General features: G+C 48.8%; 1 pseudogene; it reads right to left on the bottom strand.

Moving 5' to 3' along the window:
• Positions 1-859: 859 nt before the first annotated feature.
• LOC129645049 (V-type proton ATPase subunit E 1-like) lies at positions 860-2,031 on the bottom strand (annotated as a pseudogene).
• Between the last annotated feature and the right edge of the window lie 8,122 nt (positions 2,032-10,153).

Below are 10,153 nucleotides of genomic sequence, written 5' to 3'. Positions count from 1 at the left end.
GCCACCTACGGTATTTCAATTTAAAAAATTTTGCCCAAGTCCTTCAGAAATATAATTTGCATGAAAGCCCACATTTCTAAAAACAATTTTCAGTTCTCACGTATGATTTCCCAGACCTCCAGACTTCTGTGTCTCCTTCTGAGTACAGATCATTTTCCAAGCTTTGGTGGAGAAAATACAAACAACCGATCTGAGTTGAAATCTAATCAGTCCACTCTTTTAGGGGAAACATGAACGTTAAATTTAAATTCTCATCTCAGAATTTTTTTAAAAAGGCAACTTCAAGATTTGGGGAGGGAGAGGAAAACCAAACTTTCGATCACCGTGTCTTTCACCTGGGTTTCTGACCCTCCTGCTTTCTCCTCAACCTTCCCATCTTGCCTGGGAAGTGGTGAAAGGGTGGGATTGCAGTGAGAGCCCCCAAGGGTGACCCAGCATCTCCCCTGCAACAGGCCACTAATCTCTAGCTGCTTCCTTCTCAGTGAAGGATGAGATTTGAACAAAAGTGTTCCCAGACCCCTTGCAGATCTTACATACCACAATTCTACTCTTTTTGACCCTCTGCCCCATCCTGTGTGTCCCTGAGACAGTGGTCAGGGACTGCTCCATGAGACATGACGCTCATGATAGACATGATGCTACAGGACTGTCCATCTGCCACGTGACCTGGCAGTTAAGGGAACCCTAAGGGGCCACACACTTTCACGGATTTGGAAGCCAACCCAGGGACACAAGCATTTCTCCACACACTTAGAATTTCTCCAGGATGAGGACTGAGGCAGTTTGGGTCCCTCCCGGTCCCTTCTTTTCCACCTGGATGAAGAAGTGTGCCCCAGAATTCTTTTTTTTTTTCCACCTCCACGTTGTGTTTTAATAAATAGAGCAGATTCATGGAATAGACCTTAAATCACATTTACAGACACTTCTATGTCCAAACACATAGGCGAGAAGCTGCTGCTGCCGGAAGGGATGAGGCCCACATGCACTTGAGGACTGAGTCTACCACCCCACCACCTGTAGGCTGGATGGTGGAGCCCAGGACAGCAGCAGGTGCGGGACACGCACGCACCTGGCCCCGCAACTGCGTGCTACAGAACGGCGGGAACTATGCTACTTTGAGACAAGCTAGAGGAAGGTTTCCTAATGTACTAACTGAGACTCCCATCATTACCCATCAGTCAGAGAACATTAGCTACAGAAGAGCACCCACTGACAAATAAGAGCAGGGGACAGCAAAGAGGAAGCTATACAGGCCATCTCGTTTCTTCCAATGACGGGAGCGTCCTCGTCACTCACCTCCTGCTGGCTTAGTCCAAAAACTTCCTGTTGGCATTTGCACCAAACAAGGCTCCCTGCACTTCGGGCATCATCTGCTGGGCTATGAGGTCCAGCCGACTTTCAAGTGTGTTGGACACCTTGATCTTGCGGTCCCCATTATAGATCTCAACACCGCCGGCTATCTCCTTGGGCAGGTAGGCCTCCTGGTCAATCTGGACATCAACGTCTCTTTTGGTTGCAACTTTGTACAGGGGGATTGCTTTTTGCACTGCAGCTTCACCAGAGAGAAATCCTGTTTCCTGCAGCGAATGATCATCCGGGGCTCCAGCAACTGGTACAAACCCTGGAGGACCAGTCCATCCAGCAGCACTTGGTACCTGGTTGTATCTTCTACCACTTTGCTGAGTCTCTGTTTTGCTTCATTTAGTAGGTCTGTGATAAGGTCATCTCTCGCTCTGAGGACTTTGAGCCTCGCTTGATTCATCAAATTGGACATCTGAATTTTCTTCTGCTGCTCAATCTGCTTTTCTTTCTTCTCATAATATTCCATAATCTTCAGTCTCTGGGTTTGGACAAGACGAACTTTCTCAATGTTGAACTCTTCTTCTGCCTTTGCATCAATTTCTTCTGCTTTCGCATTGGCTTCTTGTTCAATAAAAGCCATCATGTGCTTAATCTGCTTCTGCATGTCAGCATCGCTGAGGGCCATGGCGGCAAGCCGTGCGGCGGCAGACGATCAGCCGGAGCTCAGACCTGACCTGCCCCACAATTCTTAAAGCTTCCCCCGTGACTCAGAGAGTAAGGAATTTGCCTGCTATGCAGAAGACTGGGGTTTGATCCCTGAGTCAGGAAGGTCCCCTGTAGAAGGGCATGGCATGGAGAATCCCCTGGATGGACTAGAGTCTGTGGAGTCACGAAGAGTCCAACAAGGCTGAGCAACTGGTACATTAGAACTGTCAAGTCTAGGATGATTCTGATCCCATACACAGAGTTCCCAGCACTAAGCTGGGGCATATCGGGGGCCAGGAGGTCCTCCGGATATCAAAGTTGGCCTCAGGAGAGTTGCATCCCATTTGTGGAGCTTCCGCTTTCATTTCCTTCAGTGTTCTTGCCTAGAGAATCCCCACGGACAGAGTAGCCTGGCAGACTACTGTCCTTGAGGTCACAAAGAGTCAGACACAACTGACCGACTGAGCGCAGCACACAGTGCAGCTGCAAATCAGGCAGAGGCTGCCTCTTCACTTCCTGGTAGCCTTCCCTGAGCTCCCCCGAGGGGCCCTGCCCCACCCTGACTCCTCACACTCTGCTCTCCCTCCCATGCCTGTAATCAAAGTTCACCAGGCCAGTTCTGCCTTCCCCAGATCGACTCCCATGAGATCTAATGGATTAAATGCATGATCAAAACCCTGCCAAAAAATCAAGGCACCCACGGTGTTACCCACCCCCATGCCTTCTGTCCCTGTCTACATCCATCCCTTCCTAGCCTAGTGACAAACCACCTATCTCCAAAAGGGCCCATATGACACAGGAGACAGGTCCCTGGAATGGTATGTACGGGGTGGTAGGTAGGCTTCCAGCGGCCCAAATCACATTGCAAGGGAGGCTTCCTACTCCACCCACCCATGGAACCAGCCAGATCACACTTTCGTAATCATCCCTACCCCAATCCCTCCAGGAAAATAGCTGCCCAGAACGGCACTGTGCTTTCTCAAGATGTAAAATTCATGAACATATTGCTGAGGACACGAAAAGAGTGTGTTACACTGGAACATCAGATAACTTTGATGCTTCTAACCAATGGTATGCCGGTAAACGTTCATCAACAAGCTGGCTAGGAAAAATAATGTGTACATACACACATATTTTTGTAATAAATTGTATTGATCAAAAGGACATAGAGCACACAATTTACAAATAACAACATACGTAGTCTTTTTATTGTAATTCCACATAGTGTAAATCCACACTGATTCTCACAGAACATTTTTGTGGAATTTTCCAGAACTCTTGCTCCTGCAGCCAGCCTATGGTTGCCATGGACAAATGAGTGTCATTCCAACAGGAATGTTGGTTGAGACTTGCATTTGCATTTAGTGAAACACAGAAGGTGACGATGCAAGTCGGATTTCACTCATTCATCAGTGACCCGAACAGCTTCTTGAACCAAATAATAGTTTTCAAATACAATTTGAATCTTTCCTCAGTTTTTTGGTGGTATTCATAATATAACAGGTACAGACATGAGACACTCTTAAGTTGAATCTGCATTATTAACAATTTCCTGTTTCTTCCTTGAATCCAGAGCAGAATTTTTCAGCTTCACTACTGACATTTCAGACCAGAGAGTCTGAGCATTCTTTTTCCTAGGGGTTGTCCTGTATGTATTAAATGTTTAACAGCATCCTGACCTCTACCCACTATGCCAGTAATGCCCCCGTCCGTGACCATCAAAATCTCCAACGTTGACCAATGTCCCCTGGGGACAAAATCACCGCTAGTTCATAACCACCCATCTTGACAGCCAACAGAACAATAACCCGAGCTTTCATCAGTTGCGTTGACAGTTTCCCTGGTAGAAATACTCCCACCATGGCCAATTTCCAGCTATCAAAGTGACTTCAGCAACGCTATACTGCAGAATTTCCACGTTTTAGATACTACATGTAAATAACTTCAAGAACTGAGTAGGAAAGTGATGAGTTTTGAGTATTGATCTCATTTGCCTTGAAGATAATTGTTTGTAAATTTGCATAATTTAATTTTTAACAATGGCCATGTTTGACAACCAGCTCATACACCTAAAATTTGACAATCTGCTATCCTAGCCAATCAAGCAAGCTCCAGCACACCACCACTTCCACCCAAGAAAAGGTGAAGTTTTGAGTGAAATATTTGTGGTGTGCCGAACTAAGTTTGTACCTCGGAGCAGAGCTTCTGGTTTGTTTGCACCATTTGCTTCTCCCCAGCTCTCCACTTAGCTGAGGCACATTCTGAAAGCACTTTCAAAGCACTAGCAGATCATGAGATGACCAGCCGCACACTCACCCTTAAAAACACAACCTTCCAGCAGATGACCTGGAAACTCATTTGGGAACATGATGGGATCTGAACTAGAAAGAGCCCAGTTGGAAGCTCTGTGAAAAAGGAAGTGGAGTCTCTTCCTGTGTTACACCTGAAGCTAACATGACATTGTAAATCAACTATACTTCCATTTTCTAAGTAAAAAGGAAGTGGAGTAGGGAGGACTGGAGCTGTGACCTAAACTTAGAGACCCCTGTAGGAATCCAGATGCAAACTGATGAGAAGGCTACAAAATAGCACGCATGGGCTGGCCACTTGGGTGTGAATCTGTGTTGACACACAGAACAGTATCTGGAAAGATAAAGGGATAAAGTCTCCCTCTTCTTCTTCATCTGTTATGCTTCCCAGATGCTCAGCTAATGGCTCACATGGTTCCATTTTCTCAGCCTGCTGCTTCGGAAGGAGAAAATCCCTTCAAATCAAATTGCTCTTCACTCATTCCCATGACAAGGCACCCTTTACAGTAACACCAGGAACTCAATCTCCCTTACCACAGTCTTTATAAAGGGATCGTGTTGACTGTCAGTTTCCATAAATGCATTGCCCTGTGATACAATTCCATTTTTGTTGAAGTATAGTTGATGTACAATATTATATAAATTACCAGTGTGCCATATAGCGAGTCACAATTTCTAAAGGTCCCTTGGACTGCAAGGAGATCCAACCAGTCCATTCTGAAGGAGATCAGCCCTGGGATTTCTTTGGAAGAAATGATGCTAAAGCTGAAACTCCAGTACTTTGGCCACCTCATGTGAAGAGTTGACTCATTGGAAAAGACTCTGATGCTGGGAGAGATTGGGGGCAGGAGGAGAAGGGGACGACAGAGGATAAGATGGCTGGATGGCATCACTGACTCGATGGACGTGAGTCTGAGTGAACTCTGGGAGTTGGTGATGGACAGGGAGGCCTGGCGTGCTGCGATTCATGGGGTCGCAAAGAGTCAGACACGACTGAGTGACTGAACTGAACTGAACTGATACTCCATTTATAGTTATCATAAAATATTGGCTATTTCCCTCTGTGGTCCAATACATCCTTGTAGTTTATTTTGTGTGTAACGATGTGTACCTCTCAGCCCCCCGTGCCCGTATTCCCCTTCTTCTCTTCCTCTCCCAACCGGTAACCACTACTTGTGTTCTCTGTACCTATGGGTCTGCTTCTTTTCAGTAACTTTCACCAGTTTGTTGTATTTTTTAGATTTCAGATATAAATGATATCACACAGTATTTGTCTTTCTCTATGTGACGTATTCCATTATACGTAATACACTCCAAGTTCATCTATGTTGTTGAAAATGGCAACTTTTCATTCTTTTTATGGTTGAGTAGTATTCCATTTTGCATATTGTTATATGCACCACATCTTCTTTGTCCATTCATCTGTCCACAGGCATTTAGGTTGTCTCCATGTTTTGGTTATTGTGAATAGTGCTGCTAAGAACAGAGGAGGCATGTATCTTTTTGAATTAGTGTTTTGGAGTTTTCTTGTATATACACCCAAGAGTGTAATTGCTGGGTCACTGTTTTTGTGGTTCAGTCTCTAAGTGGTGTCTTACTCCTTGCAGTCTCGTGGATTGCAACATACCAGGCTTCTCTGTCCTTCACTATCTCCCAGAGTTGGCTCAAACTCGTGTCCATTGAGTTGGTGATGCCATCCAACCATCTCACCTTCTGTCATCCCTTTCTCCTCCTGCCCTCAATCTTTCCCAGCATCAGGGTCATTTCCAATGAGCTGGCTATTCCCATCAGGTGACCAAAGTACTGGAGCTTCACCTGCAACATCAGTCTTTCCAATGAATATTCAGGACTGATTTCCTTTAGGATTGATTGGCTTGATCTTGGCTGAGAGTCCAAGAGACTCTCAAGAGCCTTCTCCAGTGCCATAGTTCAAAAGCATCAATATTTTGGTGCTCAGCCTTCTTTATGGTGCAACTCTAACACCCTTACATGACTACTGGAAAAACCAAAGCTTTGACTTTGACTATGGTGCCCTTTGTCAGCAAAGTGATGTTTCTGCTTTTTAATATGCTGTCTAGGTTTGTCATCGCTTTTCTTCCAAGGACTAAGCATCTTTTAATTTCATGGTTGCTGTCACCATCCACAGTGATTTGGGATCACAGGATAATTCTGTTTTTAGGTTTTTGAGAAGTCTGCTTTCTACAGTGGCTTGATGCGACTTCATTTTAAATATAACCGATGTCATAATCATCTACTTTGCTGATCAAGGACTTGGTTCCCCTTCTAGTCAACATGGCCTTTGGGTGTTGAACCAACTGTCACTCAAATAATCTCTCTGAACACCATCACAAGCAATGAAGGGGGTGAAAGGGAGAAGGTTCCAGAAAGCACGTGGGGAGACCCAGCTTCTCTTCAGCCAGCACAGGGGCCACAGCTAGCAGCATTGTGCATAGGATGAGGGGTCCTGGGGACCCCCTGTGGATCAGGCTCAAGTCTTGGAGGGGTCCATGGGGACAGAGGAGACGGGGGCAGCAGCATCCCTGGGCAGAGGTCCAGCCCTTGTAACACTGCTGATCCCCTGTGTATCTGACCCTGGAATCTCAGCCAGCTGACGCCACTCACAGAGGACTCTTCACCAGTCCTCGCCAGTCTTGGGGGTCTGGTAGTGGTGGTGGTCATCCTGGGGGCAGACCAACTGCCCCACCCAGAAGAATACATCTTCTGAGAAAGACTGCTATGGGGTGAGCCTACAGTGGAACTCTGACTTAGATGAAGAAGGTGGCTGTTCCAAGCGACTCAGGAAACATAGGTGTGGGCAGCTGCTGTGCCCACAAGTCACTCCCAGGCCGTGTTCTCCAGCAGAGGGGTCCAGGGTGCCTGGGTCAGGGGGCTGCATGAGGGCTTAATCCATGGCTGCCCAATACCTTGGACTCCACCACCTCCCAGGCAGGACTGGGTGTGAAGGAAGGGAGGGACAGGCCCCCTTAGCCCCTCCTTCGACAGTGGATGAAGAAGGTCCCAGGAATGTGCCCAGTCAGGATCTCGTAACATTCAGAGCCTCCTGCCAGCTGGCATGCCTGAACCCCATAGAACAGCCAGAGGGGCTGGCACGGGTTCCACAGTCCCTCTGGGATCAGGAGTGGGAGGCAGAAGAGGAGGATGGGAGAGAGGCAGAGATGACTCTGTCCTTGCTCTTCACCCCTGGCGCTCTGTCCTTGCTTTCAGGCCCTGGGGTTCAGGCTCCCTACAGTGGGCAGGGTAGGGGCTGCAGGCTCTGACCCTCAGGACCGGCACACAGCCAGAGGTAGGAGGCCTCCTGCTCTCCCAGGAACTTTGGGAAATTCATCTGTCGTGAGTCCCACACGCTACTGGAGGCTGCCCGCCAGGGGCTTTCGAGGACTCCGGGCTTCTCAGGAGCCGGGGAACTGCAAGGAGCGCATCACCCGGAGCAGTGCTTGTTCTTATCTGCCTGTTTGTTCCTCGGCACAGATTCTGGGGGTGGGAAAAGCACCCTGCAGAAACGAGATAGGAGCATCACTCTTCTTGGCCACTGCTTCTCACCCCTGGCTGCCTGTCAGAAAGAGCTGAGGGGTTCTGCAGACAGGCTCTGCCCCAGAGTGCGTGCATGCTAAGTCACTTCAGTCATGTCCAGCTCTGTGTGACCCTATGGACTGTAGCTCACCGGGCTCCACCGTCCATGGAATTCTCTAAGCAGAGATGCTAGAGTGGGTTGCCTTTCCCTTCTCCAGGGGATCTTCCCAATCCAGGGATGGAGCCCGCGTCTCTTAAGTCTCCTGCATTGGCAGGCAGGCTCTTTACCACTAGTGCCACCTGGGGAGTCCCTTACCCCCAGAGACTGGGATTCAAATTGCCTTACGGTGGGGCTTAGACTCCGGGATTTCTTAGACTCTTGCCTAAGATCCTAACGTGCAAGCAGGGCCACAGATGAGCAGCTCTAATCCAAAAATGCAACTAGATGGGTCCCCGAGGACCCAGGGGGGCGTGGCTTTTTCCGCCCCAGGCCATAGCAGGAACCACCCGCATTTTCCTGGTGAGACCTCTGAAGTCATTAGGTGCAGACAGCTGTGGCCGTGGATGGTAAACAAGTGCGGACCTCACTGGGGACCTTGTGGCCTCCTGTGTGAGACACCCAGGAGAGGGGCAAGCTCTGTGTCCAGCCAAGGGACAGGCAGTTGCTTGTGGCCAGCCCCTGGAGGAGGGGCCCATTTCCCTCCCAAGACTCAGACACAGCCTGTCCATCACCCCAGGACTGGAGCCCCTGTGGCTGGCTCGTCCTTAAATTTTGAGTAACTTGGGTAGGAAGCCTCGTGACCTGTTCCTTTGCTGAGTTGCCTTCCAGAGACCAAGTGTCTGCCTCTACCCAGGAAGCCATTGGAAGTGGCATCGGTGAGCCAGACACGTGGGGGAGCAAAGTGCAGCTGAGCAGGGCCTCTGGGGCAGCAGGGAAGCCAGGCTGGGTGGGCTTTTCCCTCTCACTTCAGCTCCCATCTAATACTTAGCTCCTCCCGGGGTGGGAGTCTCTGGGTGAGGGTCTGAGACGCAGGTGGGGAGAAGGGTTGCAGGGCTTCTTGCTGTGGATGGTGATGTCTGCTAGGTAGAGCTGGGTGCCTGCTCTGTACCAGCTGTGGGCAGATCCTTTCAAGAAAAAAGGGAAGTCTCCCTGAAAGAGTTCAACCTGTCAGTGTGTTCTGGGCACCCCTGGCTCAGGATGACTGCTGGCCTGTGTTTTATGGCTGTTCTGGGTGTCATTATGTGCTCAGGGCCACTGTCCTGCTAGTGGGGGGGCGGGGGGAGAGGGCACAGAGCAGAGAGTGCAGATGAACCTCAGGTCCTCCTAACGAGAAAGGAAGAGGGTACGTGATGCCCTAAGGTGAAGACATCTGCATTCAGTATTGCAGACTTCAAGTTGAATGGCCCACACGTTTGAGAAAAACTACAAACAACATGCAAATATCCTTGCCCCTAGAAAGCTACAAGGTTCCAGACTGACCCCAGACCATCTCACCTTCTCGTCTATTTGATGCTTTTGAACTGCGGTGTTTGAGAAGACTCTTGAGAGTCCCTGGACTGCAAGGAGATCCAACCAGTCCATCCTAAAGGAAATCAGTCCTGAATATTCATTTGAAGGACTGTTGCTGAAGCTGAAACTCCAATACTTTGGCCACTTGATGCGAAGCACTAACTCATTTGAAAAGACCCTAATGCTGGGAAAGATTGAAGGCAGGAGGAGAAGGGGACGACAGAGGATGAGATGGTTGGATGCCATCACTGACTCGATAGACATGAGTTTGGGTAAACTCCAGGAATTAGTGATGGACAGGGAGGCCTGTTGTACTACAGGCCATGGGGTTGCAAAGTCGGACATGACTGAGCGACTGAACTGAACTGATCTCTATATGATCTATGGCAAGGGGGACCTCGCTCCTCTCCTCTCTGGACTTTATCAGATTCTGGGGTCAAAAGTGTAAAAAGTTTAGCAGTGAGCATGTATGCATGTGTAAATGTACAAGCTCACACAAACACAGCACACACATGAACTCCTTGTATGCATGCACATATCCCAAACTCCTCCCATACTTTGAGGAGTGGCAGTGATGGTGATTTAGTCACTAAGTCGTGCCCACCTTTGCAATCCCATGAACTGTAGCCCACAAGGCTCCTCTGTCCATAGGCGAGAATACTCAGTGGGTGGCCATTTCTTTCTCCAGAGGATCTTCCTGACCCAGGGATCGAACGTGTGTCTCCTGCACTGCAGGCAGATTCTGTACCACTGAGCCACCAGGGCCACAGCAAGCCTCCCTCACCCAGCTTCGTGG

Source organism: Bubalus kerabau, chromosome 2, assembly GCF_029407905.1.
Source record: "Bubalus kerabau isolate K-KA32 ecotype Philippines breed swamp buffalo chromosome 2, PCC_UOA_SB_1v2, whole genome shotgun sequence".
NCBI classification, from domain to species: Eukaryota; Metazoa; Chordata; class Mammalia; order Artiodactyla; family Bovidae; genus Bubalus; species Bubalus kerabau.
Note: the sequence above shows the minus strand (reverse complement) of the source record. Positions and strands in the feature narration are given on the sequence as shown.